Source organism: Mesoplodon densirostris, chromosome 19 (assembly GCF_025265405.1).
Source record: "Mesoplodon densirostris isolate mMesDen1 chromosome 19, mMesDen1 primary haplotype, whole genome shotgun sequence".
NCBI classification, from domain to species: Eukaryota; Metazoa; Chordata; class Mammalia; order Artiodactyla; family Ziphiidae; genus Mesoplodon; species Mesoplodon densirostris.
The window spans coordinates 14,697,104-14,715,233 of record NC_082679.1 but is presented as its reverse complement, the minus strand read 5'-3'; the positions used below and the strand labels follow the sequence as shown (position 1 = coordinate 14,715,233).

The 18,130-nt window shown below is 38.7% G+C and overlaps 1 protein-coding gene and 2 pseudogenes across 1 annotated transcript in view; 1 reads left to right on the top strand and 2 right to left on the bottom strand.

Moving 5' to 3' along the window:
- ZNF571 (zinc finger protein 571) overlaps positions 1-18,130 on the bottom strand; it is a 183,991-nt gene that overhangs the window by 144,169 nt on the left and 21,692 nt on the right. The window lies entirely within an intron of this gene.
- LOC132480630 (large ribosomal subunit protein P1-like) lies at positions 9,012-9,342 on the bottom strand (annotated as a pseudogene).
- On the top strand, positions 13,152-13,546 carry LOC132480519 (eukaryotic translation initiation factor 1-like; annotated as a pseudogene).

The following is an 18,130-nucleotide window of genomic DNA, read 5'->3' as shown; positions in this document are numbered from 1 at the left end:
AATAAACAATCTAACCTTACACCTAAAGGAACTAGAGAAGGAAGAACAAACAAAACCCAAAGTTAGTCGAAGGAAAGAAATCATAAAGATCAGAGCAGAAATAAATGAAATAAAAACAAAACAATAGAAAAGATCAATAAAACTAAAAGCTGGTTCTTTGAGAAGATAAAATTGATAAGCTTTTAGCCAGACTTATTAAGAAAAAGAGGGAGAGGAGTCAAATCAACAAAATTAGAAATGAATAAGAGGAAGTTACAATGGACACCACAGAAATACAAAGCATCATAAGAGACTACTACAAGCAACTCTATGCCAATAAAACGGACAACCTGGAAGAAATGGAGAAATACTTAGAAAGGTATAACCTTCCAAGACCAGGAAGAAATAGAAAATATGAACAGACCAATCACAAGTAATGAAATTGAAACTGTGATTAAAAATCTTCCAACAAACAAAAGTCCAGGGCCAGATATCTTCATAGATGAATTCTATAACACATTTAGAGAAGAGATAACACCCATCCTTCTCAAACTCTTCCAAAAAATTGCAGAGGAAGGAACACTCCCAAATTCATTCTACGGGGCTATCATCAGCCTGATACCAAAACCAGACAAAGATACTACAAAAAAAGAAAATTACAGACCAATATCACTGACGAATATAGATGCAAAAATCCTCAACAAAATACAAGCAAACAGAATTCAACACATTAAAAGGATCATACACCATGATCAAGTGGGATTTATCCCAGGGATGCAAGTATTCTTCAATATATACAAATCAATCAATGTGATACACCATATTAACAAATTGAAGAATAAAAACCATATGATCATCTCAATAGATGCAGAAAAAGCTTTTCACAAAATTCAACACACATTTATGATAAAAACTCTCCAGAGGGACTTCACTGGTGGTACAGTGGTTAAGAATCTGCCTGCCAATGAAGGGGACATGGGTCCAAGCCCCAGTCCAGGAAGATTCCACATGCCATGGAGCAACTAAGCCCATGCGCCACAACTACTGAGCCTGCGCTCTACGGCCCACAAGCCACAACTACTGAGCCTGAGTGCCACAACTACTGAAGCCTATGTGCTTAGAGCCCGTGCTCTGCAACAAGAGGAGCCACTGCAATGAGAAGCTCATGCACCACAGCGAAGAGTAGCCCCAGCTTGCCACAGCTAGAGAAAGCCTACACTCAGCAATGGAGACCCAATGCCGCCATAAATAAATAAATAAGCAAATACTTTTATTTATTTATTTATTAAAAAAAGACTCTCCAGAAATTGGGCATAGAGGGAACCCACCTGAACATAATAAAGGCCATATATGACAAATCCACAGCAAACATCATTCTCTATGGTAAAAAACTGAAAGCATTTCCTCTAAGATCAGCAACAAGACAAGGATGTCCACTCTCACCACTGTTATTCAGCATAGTTTTGGAAGTCCTAGCCATAGCAATCAGAAAAGGAAATGAAATAAAAGGAATCCAAATCAGAAAAGAAGAAGTAAAACTGTCACTGTCTGCAGAGGACATGATACTATACACAGAGAATCCTAAAGATGCCACCAGAAAACTACTAGAGGTAATCAATGAATTTGGTAAAGTTGCAGGATACAAAATAAATGCACAGAAATCTCCTGCATTCCTCTACACTAACAATGAAAGATCAGAAAGAGAAATTAAACAATCCCATTCACCACTGCAAGAAAAAGAATAAAATGCTTAGGAATAAACCTACCTAAGGAGGTAAAAGACCTACTCAGAAAACTATAAGACACTGATGAAAGAAATCAGAGATGATACAAACAGATGGAGAGATAGACCATGTTCTTGGATTGGAAGAATCAATATTGTGAAAATGACTATACTATCCAAAGCAATCTACAGATTCAATGCAATCCCTATCAAATTACCAAGGTATTTTTCACAGAACTGCAACAAAAAAATCTTAAAATTTGTATGGCAACATAAAAGACCCCAAACAGCCAAAGCAATCTTGAGGAAAAAAATCCGAGCTGGACAAATCAGGCTCCCCAACTTCAGACTATACTACAAAGCTACAATAATCAAGACAGTATGGTACTGGCACAAAAACAGAAATACAGATCAATAGAACAGGATAGAAAGCCCAGAGATAAACCCACGTACCTATGGTCAATTAATCTATGACAAATGAGGCAATGATATACAATGGAGAAAAGACAGTCTCTTCAATAAGTGGAGCTGGGAAAACTGGACAGCTATGTGTAAAAGAATGAAATTAGAACACTTCCTATACCATACACACAAAGAAAACCTCAAAATGGATTAAAGACCTAAATGTAAGACTGGAACTATAAAACTCTTAGAGGAAAACATAGGAAGAACACTCTTTGATATAAATCACAGCAAGATCTTTTTTGACCCATCTCCTATAATGGAAATAAAAATAAACGGGACCTAATGAAACTTAAAAGCTTTTGCACAGCAAAAGAAACTATAAACAAGATGAAAAGACAACCCTAGAAAGGGAGAAAATATTTGCAAATGAATCAACGGATAAAGGATTAACTTCCAAAATATATAAACAGCTCATGCAGCTCAGTATCAAAAAAACAACCCAGTCAAAAAATGGGCAGAAGACCTAAACAGACATTTCTCCAAAGAAGACATACAGATGGCCAACAAACACATGAACAAATGCTCAACATCACCAATTATTAGAGAAGAGCAAATCAAAACTACAATGAGGTATCACCTCACACCTGTTAGAATGGGCATCATCAGAAAATCTACAAACAATAAATGCTGGAGAGGATGTGGAGAAAAGGCAACCCTCTTGCACTGTTGGTGGGAATGTAAATTGATACAGCCACTATGGAGAACATTGTGGAGGTTCCTTAAAAAACTAAAAATAGAATTACTGTATGACCCAGCAGTTGCACAACTTGGGACATACCCAGAGAAAACCATAATTCAAAAACACACATGCACCCCAATATTTATTGCAGCACTATTACAATAGCCAGGACATGGAAACAACCAAGATGTCCATCAACAGAGGAATGGATAAAGAAGATGTGGTACATATATACAGTGGAATATTACTCAGCCATACAAAGGAATGAAATTGGGTCATTTGTAGAGATGTGGATGGAACTGGAGACTATCATACAGAGTGAAGTAAGTCAGAAAGAAAAAACCAAATATTGTATATTAACACATATATGTGGAATCTAGAAAAATGGTACAGATGAACCGGTTTGCAAGGCAAAAATAGAGACACAGATGTATACAACAAATGTATGGACACTGGGCTTCCCTGGTGGCACAGTGGTTGAGAGTCCGCCTGCCGATGCAGGGGACACGGGTTCGTGCCCCAGTCCAGGAAGATCCCACATGCCGCGGAGTGGCTGGGCCCGTGAGCCATGGCCGCTGAGCCTGCACGTCCAGAGCCTGTGCTCCGCAGCGGGAGAGGCCACAACAGTGAGAGGCCGCGTACCAAAAAAAAAAAAAAAAAAAATGTATGGATACCAAGGGGGAAGGGTGGGGGGGAGATGAACTGGGAGACTGGGATTCACATATATACATTAATATGTATAAAATAGGTAACTCATAAGAGCCTGCTCTATAGGAAAGTAAATAAAATTCAAAATTTCAAAAAAAACACAAAACGTGTATAGCACAGGGAACTCCACTTCGCTGTACAGTAGAAACTAACACAACATTGTAAAACAACTATAGTCTAATAAAAAATAAACTTATGCTATATATACAGAATAGAATACTATTCAGCCATAAAAATGTATGAAATTCTGCCATTTGCAGCAGCATGAATGGACCTAGGGAATATTATGCTTAGTGAAATAAGTCAGAGAGTGAAAGACAAATACTATATGATATCACTTATACGTGGAATCTAAAAAAAAAAAGAGAAACTAATGTATATGTAAAAACAGAGACTGACTCACAGATAAAGCAAAAAAAAAAAAAAAAAAAAAAACTAGAGGATACCAAAGGGGAGAGGAAAGAGGGAGGGGAAAATTAGGAGTATGGGATTAAGAGATACAAACTAATATGCATAAAATAGATAAGCAATAAGGATATATTGTATACACAGGGGATTATAGCCATTATCTTGTAATAAACTTTAATGGAGTATAATCTGTAAAAATACTGAAGCACTATGCTGTACACCTGAAACGAGTATGATATTGTGAATGAATTATACAAATAAATAAATAAGAAGGCATAATAAATAAAACAATAAATGAATCATATTACATGGATCAATTTAATGAAAAACAAACTATTACTAATCATTATGAAATAGATAATTTGAATAGCTCTGTATAACTATTAAGGAAATTGAATTCATAATTTAAAATCTCCCCCAAAATACAATCTCTAGGCTCATAATTTTGGTAGAGAATTCTACCGAACTTTTTTTCACCTTTCTTTTTACCTTTCCACAGGATCAGTTGAACTGCCAAACATTTAAAGAACCAACTCCAATTCTAAACAATCTCTTCGAGAAGCACAAGATCACTTATGGAGCCAGTATGAACTTTATACCAAACGCCAGTATTCTTTCTATGAAGCCAGTATTGACACCAAAACCAGACAGTCCAAAAAAGAAAACTACCAACAAATATTTCTCATGAATATAGCTGCAAACTCCTTAGCAAAATACTAATAGAATTTAGCAGCATATAAAGAATTACTATTAACCATGCCAAGTAGGGTTCATTCAATACATGCAAGCCTGGTTCAATATTTGAAAATCAATGTAATCTGCCACATTAACAGACTAGAAAATTACTTGATCATATCAATTGATGTAGAAAATGTATTTGACAAAATTCATAACCCATTCATGATTTTAAAAAAAAACTTTCGGAAACTAGGAATGATTGGGTAGCTTCTTCAACTTGATAAAGAGTATCTACAACAAATCTACGGTTATCATCATATGTAATGGTGAATGACTGAATGCTTTACCCATAAGACTGAGAACAAGGCAAGGACGTTCACTCTCACCACTGCTACTCAACATAACTCTGTAAGTTCTATGCAGTGAAATAAGGCACAATAGGGATTTAAACATTTACAGCTCAGAAAGGAGTGCCTAAAACTGTCCCTTTTTGCAGATGATGTGATGGTTTATGTAGAAAATCCCACAGAATCTACTACAGATGAACTTCTAGAAATAAGTGATTTTAGCAGTGTCATAAGATACAAGATCAACTTGCAAAATCAGTTGTATTTCTATTACTAGCAATGAACATGTGGAAACAAAAATACAATACTATTTACAACTGTGTCAAGAATTAAATACTTAGGGGCAAATCAAACAAAACAAGTACAGGACTTATAAGCAGATAAGTACAAAACACTGATAAAAAATTTAAGATCTAAATAAATAGGTATTCCTTGTTAAGAGATTGGATATTCAACATAGTCAAATGTCAGTTCTCCCCTAACTGATAACAGGTTTAATGCAATTCCTGTCAAAATCTCAACAAGGTTTTTCATACAATATTCTAAAATTTATGTGGAGAGACAAACTGCAGTAGTTAATACAATTCTGAAAAAGAAGAATAAAGTGGTAAGACTCCCTCTACCCAGTTTTAAAGCTAATTACATAGCTATAGTACTCTACTGTACGATATTGGCAGGGGTTGGGTATAAAGTCAATGGAACAGAACAGAGGATAAAGAAATAGCCCTACACAAGTATGGAAAATGGATTTTTGACAAAGATGTAACTCAGTACAATGGAAGATGGATAGTCTTTTCAACAAATGGTGCTGGAGCAATTGAATATCCATAGGCAAAATAATCTACCTAAAAATTACACCATATACAAAATTTAGCTTACAATAGATAATAAATTGTAAATTGTAAAAGTATAAAACTTTTAGAAGATAAAACAGAAAATATTTCTGACCTAATTACTGGTGATGACACATTACACATGACACCAAAAGCATGATCATAAAAGAAAAGAGGGATAAATTAGACTTTATCAAAATATAAAACTTTTGCTCGGCTAAAACCTTGTTAAGCAGATGAAAAGACAGGCTACAGACTGGAAGAAAGTATCTGCATAACCAACCAGAAATCCAACAAATCCCAATAATCTAACAGAGAACTCATAAATAGAATATATAAAGCACCCAAAACTCCGCAGTTAAAAACAACAACAACAACATTATATTTAGAAAATGGGCAAAAGGCATGAAGAGATATTTCACCAAAGAGAATTTATGGATGGCAAATGAGTACATGAAATGATATTCGGTCTCAGCAGCCATTAGCTAAAAGCAAAATTAAAACCACAATGAGAAACCACCACAAGCCTATTAGAAAATCTAAAATTGAAAATAGCAACAATACTATAAATTCTGGCAAGGATGTTGAGAAACGGATCTCTTACATATTCCTGGTGGGAACGTAATATGGTATAGCCACTCTGGAAAAATAGTTTGGCAATTCTTTAAAAAATAAATGGTGGGGGTGGGTAGTAAATTAGGAGTTTGGGATTAACAAATACACACTATATGAAATAGATAAACAAGGACCTACTGTATAGCATAGGGAACTATATTCAGTATCTTGTATTAACTCATAGTGGAGAGGAATCTGAAAGAAAATATATAGGTACACACACAAACTGAATCACTTTGGTGTACACCTGAAACACAACGCTGTAAATCAACTATACTTCATTTTAAAATAAATAAATAAATAATATATATATATATATATATATATATATATATATATATATATATATATATATATATAAACTTACCATATAACTCAGCAGTTGTACTCCTGGACATTTATCCCAGAGAAATGAAAGAATTTGCCCACATAGCATTGTGTGCCTGATTGTTCATAGCAGCTTTATCTGTAGTAGCCTAAAATGGAACAACAAAAATGGTTCTCCATACCATGTAATACTACTTAGCATTAAAAAGGAATAAACTATTGATACTTGTAACAATTTAGATAGATCTCAAGAACATTATGTTTAGTTCTGGAAGCCAATCTCAAAGGGTCATGTACTACACAATTCCATTTATATAACATCCTTGAAATGATGAAATTATGAGATGTGAAACAGATTAATGGTTTCCAGGGATTAGGGATGGTGGGGTGGGGTGCAGGTGTGATTTATAAAGGGGTAGAGAAACATCTTTGTGGGGGTGGAATAGTTCTGTACGTTGATTGCAGTGGTGATTACATGAATCTATGCACATGATAAAATGACATAACTATATAAACACATTGTACCAATGTCTAATTCTGGGCTTTGATATTGTACTCTAATTATGTAAGATGTAACCATTGGTAAAAACTGCGTGAAGTATAATCAGAACTATCTTTGCACTATCTTTGCAACTCCCTGTGTATCTATAATTATTTCAAAGTTTAAAAGTTAAAAAAAAAACTTTCAATAAATGGGCTGAAAAGCAGAATGCACACAGCTGAATTGTGAACTAGGAAGCCAGGGATTAAATTGCTATACAGCCCAGAAGAAACCAAATGTAACAAAGAGATACAATGTATGGAACAAAACGACATAAAAGATAGAAACTGATTTTCCTCCAGCCATTTAATATAAGTCCCAGAAAACAATAGAGCTAATTGAGGAGAGATAGTAGTAATCAATGAAAATTACCTCAAAATAAAGAAGGATGTAAGTTCTTAATTTGAGATAGGCCTACCAAGTTAATAAAATTCTATTTAATAATTATTCTGACATATTTTTCATTTTAACATCTATGAAACTGAAATGCATCTTTATATCAGAGACATGTCATAGTTTAATTCAATGTTTTCTTTCCTTTTCAATGATACATAAAACAACTGTGGTCCTAAATGTGACATCTTTGAAAAAATTAAGTAAAAAATAAGTACCGGGCTTCCCTGGTGGTGCAGTGGTTGAGAGTCCACCTGCCTATGCAGGGGACACAGGTTCGTGCCCCGGTCCGGGAAGATCCCACATGCCGCGGAGCGGCTGGGCCCGTGAGCCATGGCCGCTGAGCCTGCGCGTCCGGAGCCTGTGCTCTGCAACGGGAAAGGCCACAACAGTGAGAGGCCCGCGTACCGCAAAAAAAAAAAGAAAAGAAGTACCTACAACTAGGCACATTTTAGCAAAATTTCCAAAGAGAAATAAAAAGATAAAATACTGAAAGCTTCAAGAAAGATTTTTAAAGTTTACTTTCATAGGAATAAGAAATCAGTTTGGGACAGAAACCTGTTTGCAGCTGAACTGGGTCCTCTCCCTCTCAGACTGCAGTCAAGGTGTCAGCTGGGGCAGCAGTCATCTCAAGACTCAAATTGGGAAGGATCTGCTTCAAAACTCACTCATATAGTTGTTGATAGAATTCGGAGTGTGAGCCTTGGTTCCTCACTGGCTGTTGGCCAGAGATCATCCTTAGATCACAGCATGGAAACTTGCTTCATCAGAGAAAGGAAGAGGAACCAGAGTGTTGTGAGCAAGACAGAGTTACAGACTTTTATAACCTAATCTCAACAGTGAGATCCCATCACTTTTGCCATATTTTATTCATTAGAAGCAAGTCACTAAATCTAACCCACACTAAAGCAAAGGAGATTACAGAAGGATGTGAATACAGGGATCACTGGGAAGCAGGGATCACTGGGAGCCATTTTAGAAGCATCCTATCTATCGTGTCTTATTACTTGCTACTCCATCTCCCATCCCCACCTAGACAGTTTTCTCATTTCTGAGCCAGAGAATACTGTTACAGTTTAATCCAGAGTCACACATATATTACCTGAAATCAGTACAAGCTCTTCAGATACAAAATGGACCCTACTATAGGTTTTCACCTCTCAGGAATTCCCAGCATGGATCTGTAAGCAGGCTCTAATCATTTCCTTGCCCACCCTTAAAGGCCTCACAAAGCCTGGGATTTCACCACATTCTTTTTTTGTTTTGTTTTGTTTTAGAGAGTTCAGCTTTTTATTGAACATGTAACAAAAGAGGTTTAGTCAAAGAGATCAAAGCCCATGTCAACATCAGACTCCTCAAATTCTTCTTTGCTTCCACTTTCTTCTCCTCAGCTGGGGCAGAAGTGGTGGAGGGGGGAGGACCTCCTGCTGGTGCAGGATCAGCTGCGGGGGCAGGTCCCTGAGCCCTTATATTGCAGATGAGGCTCCCAATGCCAGAGCCTTTGCAAACAAGCCTGGCCAGAAAGGTTCAACATTTACACTGGCTGATATAATTAGGGCATTGATCTTATCCTCCATGACCGTAACCTCATCGTTGTGCAGGATGAAGGCCCAGTAGATGCAGGTGAGCTCTGAGATGGAGGCCATGGTGTGGGCGAACGTTAAGTGGGGAATGCTGGGCCCGGTGCTAGCCTCAGGATGAAGTGAGGGCCTAAGCCTAAAGCAGCCTGCAGCTTCCTCAGAAGGACTAAGCACCTTAGCAGCAGCTGAGGCCAATCAACACTAAATCCTATTTTATCTACAGACATGGGTCTATGAAAAAGTTCAGAACTTTCCCATGTGCAAATGAAATCATCCTTTATCATCAAATTGCAGAACTGACAAGAGATGGTCAAGTAGCTCTCTGAAGGGACTTTGTTTTTGCTTCACCTCTGGTCTAGACAGAAGACTGAGTACCTAGGAGATGCCGATTTCTCCAGTACACATTTGAACAGTGGTTTGAGAAGACTGGGGCACAGAGGAGGGACCTGGAGTGCATTCCTCCAAAAATAGGAGGAACTGGGGAAGTTTCAGAATAAAAAATTAAAGTCTTCACATAACGTAAAAAATGACAGAATTTAACACTGAAAACCAACTTACATGACCCATGGGTTTAGAATTGCAAGAATTAGACAGTCTTCCTTGGAATTCATCTACTCAAGAATCCTAGAATCCAGGGAAGTCTTATCTGGGAGGAGGAAAAAAATGAGGCAATGAGACAAGATTTGCCATGGAGTTCACAAAATGTCAAGTTTTTTCTCCTCCATTTTTTTCTTCCAAACAACCCTCCCCCCATATATACATTGGGAAGATAAGGTGGAGTCTAGGGACCTCTGCTTTCTGCACACCCCAGGGAACCCTGATGTAAACAGATGGACTCCTAGCAGATGTTCTCCTGCATTAAAACAGAAGTGTGGGCACTTTAACAGGATTTCCACCAGTACTGCATTCTGGGATGCTGAGCTACACTTGTGACTAGACTGTTCAAACTTGCGCTTCTAGGCCAGAGGAGGGGCCATATTATCCATATAGAACCTCCTTTAAGGTTTCTGGAACCTGGTTGATCTTCCACATCTGAAGTGAGAAAACTGCACAGACCATGCATTCTTCTAAGCCTATATTACAACTCTCAGATTCTCATGGCTCATCACTCTCATTTAGTATCCAGACTGGGAAGGATGAAATCATGCCCACTGTATCCAGCCAAAAAATGAATAAATTTTTGTCTTTTTTTCTCTTTTAGTCCTAATCATCAGACCCTGCTATGAGAATAAGAACCATCAATTAGCAAGCTTTGTTGAAGGGCCAGGTGTCCATGAGCCACACACATTAATCTACACTAGGGAGACATCAAGAGTCTATTATTAAATGGTCCCATCCTTCTTCCCCTTATTTAAATTGAAGTATAATACACATAAAGTATGTAAAAGACACTGATCTTAAGTATACAGCTTGATTATTTTATGTTTACAGGAGGGTGACTACCACCCAGATTGAGATACAGAGTTTTTCTAACATACAAGTTTCAGTCATGCCCCTTCCTGGTCTATACCCCCTGGGTGACCAATATTCTGACTTCTATCATAATTGGTTAGTTTTACCTACTTTTGAACTTCACATAAATGAAATCATACAGTACATACTCTTTTGTGACTGACTTCTTTCACTCAGCATAATACCTTTAAGACTCATCTATGTAAATGTACCAGTACTTTCTTTTTTCATATTGTTATGTAGTACAATTTTCTTATGCATTCTGCTAAGGCATTTTGGTTGGTAACATTTTTGGGTTAAAATAAACAAAGCTTCTGTTAACATCCTTACCCATATAATTTTGTGAATAAATGTAATCATTTCTCTTGAATATATACTTAGAAGTGGCATTGGGACTTCCCTGGTGGCACAGTGGTTAAGAATCCGCCTGCCAATGCAGGGGACATGGGTTCAATCCCTGGTCTGGGAAGATCCCACATGCTGCGGAGCAACTAAGCCCATGCGCCACAACTACTGAGCCTGCGTGCCACAACTGCTGAAGCCCACGTGCCTAGAGCCTATGCTCTGCAACAAGAGAAGTCACCACAATGAGGAGCTCACGCACAACAACGAAGAATAGCCCCCCGCTCGCCACAACTAGAGAAAGCCAGCGCACAGCAATGAAGACCCAATGCAGCCAAAAATAAATAAATAATATAAAAAAGAAGTAGCATTAAGGGTCATAGGATAGTATATCTTTCTCTTGATTTCGTAGAAAAGTTAAAGATACTCTTATAAGAGCTAGTGTATTTATGCTGACTGACTTTTCTTGTTCCAAATACATATCTGAACAAATCTATGTTTTCTAAGTATAACTGTGTTGGATTACTGGGTAGAAAAGTATGGCTAGAAGTTCCTGAGTAATGAATGTATTGATTAAGTCTCATTGCTGTTTTTCTTCGTATCTTCCTGACCTTCTAGCCATAATGTTCTTCAAAAGCTGTTGAAACATCTTATACTAATAATCTCACTTTGCATCTAACATCAGTGTAATAAAAAATGTAAAAGATATAATATCAGTGTAATAAAAAATGTAAAAGACATGTAGCTTGCTGCATGAATCCATTCATTTCCAGAGATTCCATGAATTCAAACTAATTTTCAGCTTGCTAGAATGTCTTCCATCTATATCTTCAGAGGTATATCATCTTAATTTAGTCTAGAGGCCTTTATCACTCCCTACCTTAGATTTATTCCTGTAAGGATTACATTTTTCTTGCTCAATTATAAAGATCTGAAGGATAGCAACTACACTTTTAATGCTAATCTTCAAACACTAGCCTAGGGCCTGCCATATTGTTAGCAATTACTAAATACCTGATAGTCATTCAGAAATATAACTTCTAGGAAACTGTCATTGGGAAAGAGTTATAAAATGCACAGTGATACATGCACAAGGATGTATATCGAAGAATGATGTACAATAAGCACAAGTTAGAAATGTAAATACCTAATAAAAGATTAAATAAATTATTATCACCAATAAGGTGATATATCATGCCATCAATAGTGATGGCATATTCCACAGATCTGTTAGTTCATCATATCCCTGATGAAGTACTGAGATGGAAGGCATTAAAAAATGCATGACATTGAGAGGTGATAGTCAATCATAATTTTTTTTAATGGGCTTTGTCAAACTTCTCAGATGTGAACCTCAGCTATCACAATAACTAACCATGTGCTCTTGGACAATTTAGTTTTGGGGGCCAATTTCATCATCTTACTTTAAAATGGAGATAATAATTTAGGGCTAAGTAAAATACAATGAACAGGTTTTAAACACACACAACTGAAGACACAGAGGGAGAAAAGGGGCAGAAGAATATTTGACAAAATGTTACCTGAAAAATGTCCCAAACTGAATCCATTGGGCCATAGTTCAAAGAAGCTGTCAAAAGGTCAAGAAGAATAAATACAAAGAAAACTCTGTTGAAAAACCAAAGAAAAAGGAAATTATAAAAAGTAGTGAATGGGGCTTCCCTGGTGGTGCAGTGGCTAAGAATCCACCTACCAATGCAGGGGACATGGGTTCAAGCCCTGATCCGGGAAGATCCCACATGCCGTGAAGCAACTAAGCCCCTGTGCCACAACTACTGAGCCTGTACTTTAGAGCCCGTAAGCCACAACTACTGAAGCCCGCGAGCCTAGAGCCCGTGCTCCGCAACGAGAAGCCACCACAATGAGAAGCCCGCGCACCGCAACTACAGAAAGCCCGCGCGCAGCAACGAAGACCCAACGCAGCCAAAAATAAAATAAGTTAAAAAAACAAAAGTAGGAAGGAATCACTAAGCCGCTGCCATGGACTCAGCAGCCTCCCCCTCGAGCCCCCTCGCTTCCCGATGCTCGGTCCTCCGCACCTGCTTTCTCCAGCTGCGGCCTTCCACAGGCCGTTTCCACAGAGGAAAAGGAATTGTATCGTATGTCTGCTATCCAGAACCTCCACTCTTTCGACCCCTTTGCTGATGCAAGTAAGGGAGATGATCTGCTTCCTGCCGGCACTGAGGATTATATTGATAAAAGAATTCAACAGAGAAACGGCAGGAAGACCCTTACTACAGTCCAAGGGATCGCTGATTACGATAAAAAGAAACTAGTGAAGGCATTTGAGAAGAAATTTGCCTGAAATGGTACTGTAATTGAGCATCCAGAATATAGAGAAGTAATTCAGCTACAGGGTGAACAGTGCAAGAACATATGCCAGTTCCTCGTAGAGATTGAACTGGCTAAGGACAACCAGTTCATGGGTTTTAAGTGTGTTTGGCTCACTGAAGCTTAAGTGAGGATTTCCTTGCAATGTGTAGAATTTCCTTTCTGGCCCTTGTCACAAGTTTAAAAACCTCACAGCTTGTATAATGTAACCATCTGGGGTCTACTTTTAACTTGGACTAGTATAACTCCTTCATGCAATAAACTGAAAAGAGTCCCCCCCGCCAAAAAAAAGTAGTGAGAAGTAACAGTAAGACTGAGAACTGACTTCTCCAAAACAACAAAACTAAAGCCATAACAATTAAGTAATCTGGGACTTCCCTGGCAGTCCAGTGGTTAAGACTGCGCTTCCACTGCAGGGGGCACAGGTTCGATCCCTGGTAGGGGAAATAAGATTCCACATGCCACGGGGTGTGGACCAAAAAAAAAACCAAAACCAAAACAAAACCAAAAAAACCATTAAGTGATGTCTTCAATATGCTGATATAAATGTCAAACCAGAATTCTATACTACATAAAAACAGCCTTCAAAGAAGTGGACTGGGCACCTTATTCTTGAAATAGGTTTGCCTTATCTCACTTATAATTCCACAAAACTGAATGTATTGTTCATCATATTATCCCACTCAACACTGATTTTGACGATGGAACTTACTGTACAGCAAAAGAAGTGAATCAATGAGCTAAAATCCATGGATTCACTAGGTTTAAGTATACATCTCCTGAATTAACTGATATTATACAATGGTGGAAAGAACTACTAAAGAGTCAATTATGTTGTCAGCTAAGAGGAATACCATGTGACGTTGGGGCACTATCCTGTAAAATGTATTTACTTGAACCAGAGATCAGTACATGGTACTATTTCTCCAATAAACTTTTATACATGGATAGGTTCAGGTAGCAAGTGTAGAAGGAAGTCAGACTAGATATTCTGTGGCTCACCACAAATTTTGGTTCCCATCAATATTGGGTTATGCTAATTTAGAGATCTTAGTGGTATTTTGATAAAATTGAAATTCTCACTTTCCATTCCTAGCCAAAAAGAATCACAATACACAAGATAAAGACGTTTTGTACTTTTTGATATAAGCAGATGCTACTATTCATGGAAGATGTGCCAGATAGCTAAAACTCACCATCCTGTGCCAGCAGTAATGAGGCAGCTCCATGACACAGTCTATGGAAATCTGCTAAGGCTGTGAGTTTTGAGCAGAATCCTGACTGCCAATCTGTCCCAGGGATAACCTGCTTATGTCTTCCTCCCAGCTGGTGGACAACTTCAAATGCTGTGTGTACATGGAGCCTGTCTACTACCCTGACCTTGCAGTAACTAGGAACTTGATTTAAGTGTGAAACAGAGACTCATAAAATAAAACCCCAAATATCCAGGATACAATTACACACACACACACACACACACACACACACACGCATATCAAGAACTAGGGAAAATCTCACAGTGGATGACAAAACATAATCAACAGATATCAACAGGAAGTTAACACAGATATTGGAATTATCTGACATGGATTTTAAACTATGAAAACTCATCCAAGATGAATAGTCTGATAACTATTAATTAAATCCATAATTTACCATCTTCAGAAGAAGAAATCTCCAGGCCTCTATTAGGGTTCTTCAGAGAAACAGTACCAATATGATATCAAAGGAGATTTGCTTTAAGGAATTGGCTTATATGATTATGGTGGCTGAGAAATCCCATGATCTGCCATCTGCAAAATGGAGACCCAGAAAAGCCAGTGGTGTAATTCAGTCAACAGTCCAAAGGCCTGAGAATGAGAGGAGCCAATGATGTAAATAAATCCCAGTCTGAGGGCAGAAGATGAGGTGAGATGTCTCAGCTCAGAAAACAGGGGAGGGGAGAATTCTTTCCTCTGCATTTTTGTTCTATTCAGGCCCTCGACGGATTGAATAATGCCCACCCACGTAGAAGAGGGCAAACTCACTTTACCAAACTCACTGATTCAGATGCTGATCTCATTCGGAAACATCCTCACAGACACACCTAGAAATAATGTTTAGCTAGGTATCTGGGTATCCTCTGATCCAGCCAAGCTGACACATAAATTTAACTATTACAAATGCACACTGTCAAATTGGCACTCATACTGCTCTCCTTAAACCATACTTAATCTCCAAATAAAAACAATAACAAGGTCATAATTTCACCTAACATGATACAGCTATTCTGGGTACAACAGAAGACTCAGTAAATTTTTCCCAGAAGAGGATGCAAAGTCCTTGGGTGATCTTTACACTTCTTCTAGGTACCCTGTAATTTAAATATGATGATGTAAAATTAACAATATTAAATACTGTGATATAAAGTCAATACTTGAATACTACGATGTAAAGTTACAAGGTACGGGATCAAGAAAGAAAAGAATATAAGCATAAACACACAGGTTCATAACAAAACAAGGAGGAATACTCATGACAATCACAGTCCCCATTTCTGTAACTAGTCACATGATCATGCTTCTTTACCTGCTGGAGTGACACAAATTTTCATTCCTGAAGGGTCTGGATCATTGGTAGTCCTGCCTGGATTGGGTTGTTGTTTTCCACTGACCTTAGTCACAGGGCCATGGTGATAAGAGATGCCCTAAGTGATCTCTTGTATTCCAGATGTATTCTTCCTTACCTCCATCGTGGGACAGTAGTCCAATTTCCCCTCAGTAGTCAGGATCGATCATCCTAGCCAACACTGTAACTCTCCTTTGCCTGTTGATTCAGAGGTATGAGACCAAGGTGGCCAGGTGGCAGTCTGAACTTCCAATTCACTGGAATCATTATTGTGCCACCTGGTGGAAGCAGTCTTCCTTCTGGAACTAAAACCTCTAACCCAGAAGGGCATAAAGTCATGGGAATGGGAAGCAAAAATTTTGATAGTGGGTCACTAGGGGTAATAGTTTTACCACTCCCATTTCCATCTGTAAAGGAAAACCTAGTTCTTCCCTGTGTTTCTTCCTTGTGCATGTTCTTTACTATTCACACACTTCACTTCTGACACTTCACTTCTGACACTTCTGGTCACCAAATGTCAGGGGTGGGGCTGCGGTGCATGGCGGGGGTGGGGGGGGTTCAGCTGGTGTCCTACAATTTAGTGTCAGACACACAGGTTAAGGGCTCAGTCCCACAAGGCTGCTCACCACTTCAGATGTCAATTGCAAGTAGTAGGTCCCCATGTTACAACTTCTGTCTGATTTGGCTACAAATTCAAGGTTCCCACGACCCCCTCCTCAGCTTCAAGTAATTTGCTAGAGCAGCTCATGGAACTCAAGAAAATACTTACACTTACCAGTTTACTGAAGGATGTGATAAAAGGATACAGATGAACGGCCAGATGAAGAGAAACACAGGGTAAGGTATGGGAGGTCCCAAGCACAGGAGCTTCTGTCCTTGTGGAATTTGGGTGTCACCCTCCCAGTGTGGATGTGGTCACCAACCTGGAAGTTCTTTGAACACTGTATTTTGGGGATTTTTATGGAGGTTTCATCATGGAGGCATGATGGATCATTAACCCCATTTCCAGCTCTTCTCCCTTCTCAAGAGAAAGGTGAGCAGGGTTGAAACTTCCAACGTTCTAGTCATGCCTTAGTCTTTCTGGAGACCAGCCCTCATCCAAGAACCATCAAGGAGCCCACCCAGAGTTGCCTCATTAGAACAGAAGATACTCCTGTCACCTAGGAAATTACAAGGGTTTCAACAGCCCTTTGTCAGGAGCCAGGGTCAAAGACCAAATATTAGAGTAAGAGATGCTCCTAGTGTTCTTATCACGTAGGAAATTACCAGAGTTTTAGGAGCTCTGGGCCAGGAACTAGACAGAGACCAACATATATACAGTTGACCCTTGAATGGGTTTGAACTGTGAGGGTCCACTTATACATGGATTTTTTTCAATAAATGCCACAGTACTACACAATCCAAGGTTGGTTGAATCCACGGATGCAGAAACACAAATACAGAGGGCCGACTATAAAGCAGTCTGCAGATTTCTGATGGCACGGGGTATCGGCACCCCTAAACCCTGGGTTGTTCAAAGGTCAACTGAATTTTATTATCTCACACTATTCCTCGACTCCTGTATCCATGAATCCTGGCTACTAGAGAAACTACCACATATTGGATTCTGATTCAGAGCATATACAGCCTTCTGGAGAACCCAGACTCAGCCTGCAAGGTACTGCCACCAGCTGGATCTATAACTGAGTCTTCAAAAGGCCATGCCACCATTCTATCAAGCCAGCTGCTTCAGAATGGTGGAGAACATGGTAAGACCAGTGAATTGCATAAGCATGTACCCATTGCTGCAGTTGTTTTACTGTGAAAGGAGTTCCTTGATCAGAGACGATGCTGTGTGGAATACCATGACAGTGGATAAGGCATTGTATGTATATAAGTCCATGGATGGCAGTTTTGGCAGAAGCACTGCATGCAGGGATGGCAAATCTGTATCCAGAGTAAGTCTCTATTCTAGTAAGGACAAAGTGCTGCCCCTTCCACAATGTAAGTGATACAATGTACTCAAGCTGCCACCAGGTAGCTGGTTGAACACCGCTCAGGGAATGCTGCTGTATTAGGGATCCAGTCCTTGTCTCTGCTGGCAGAATGAGCACCCAGCAGTGGC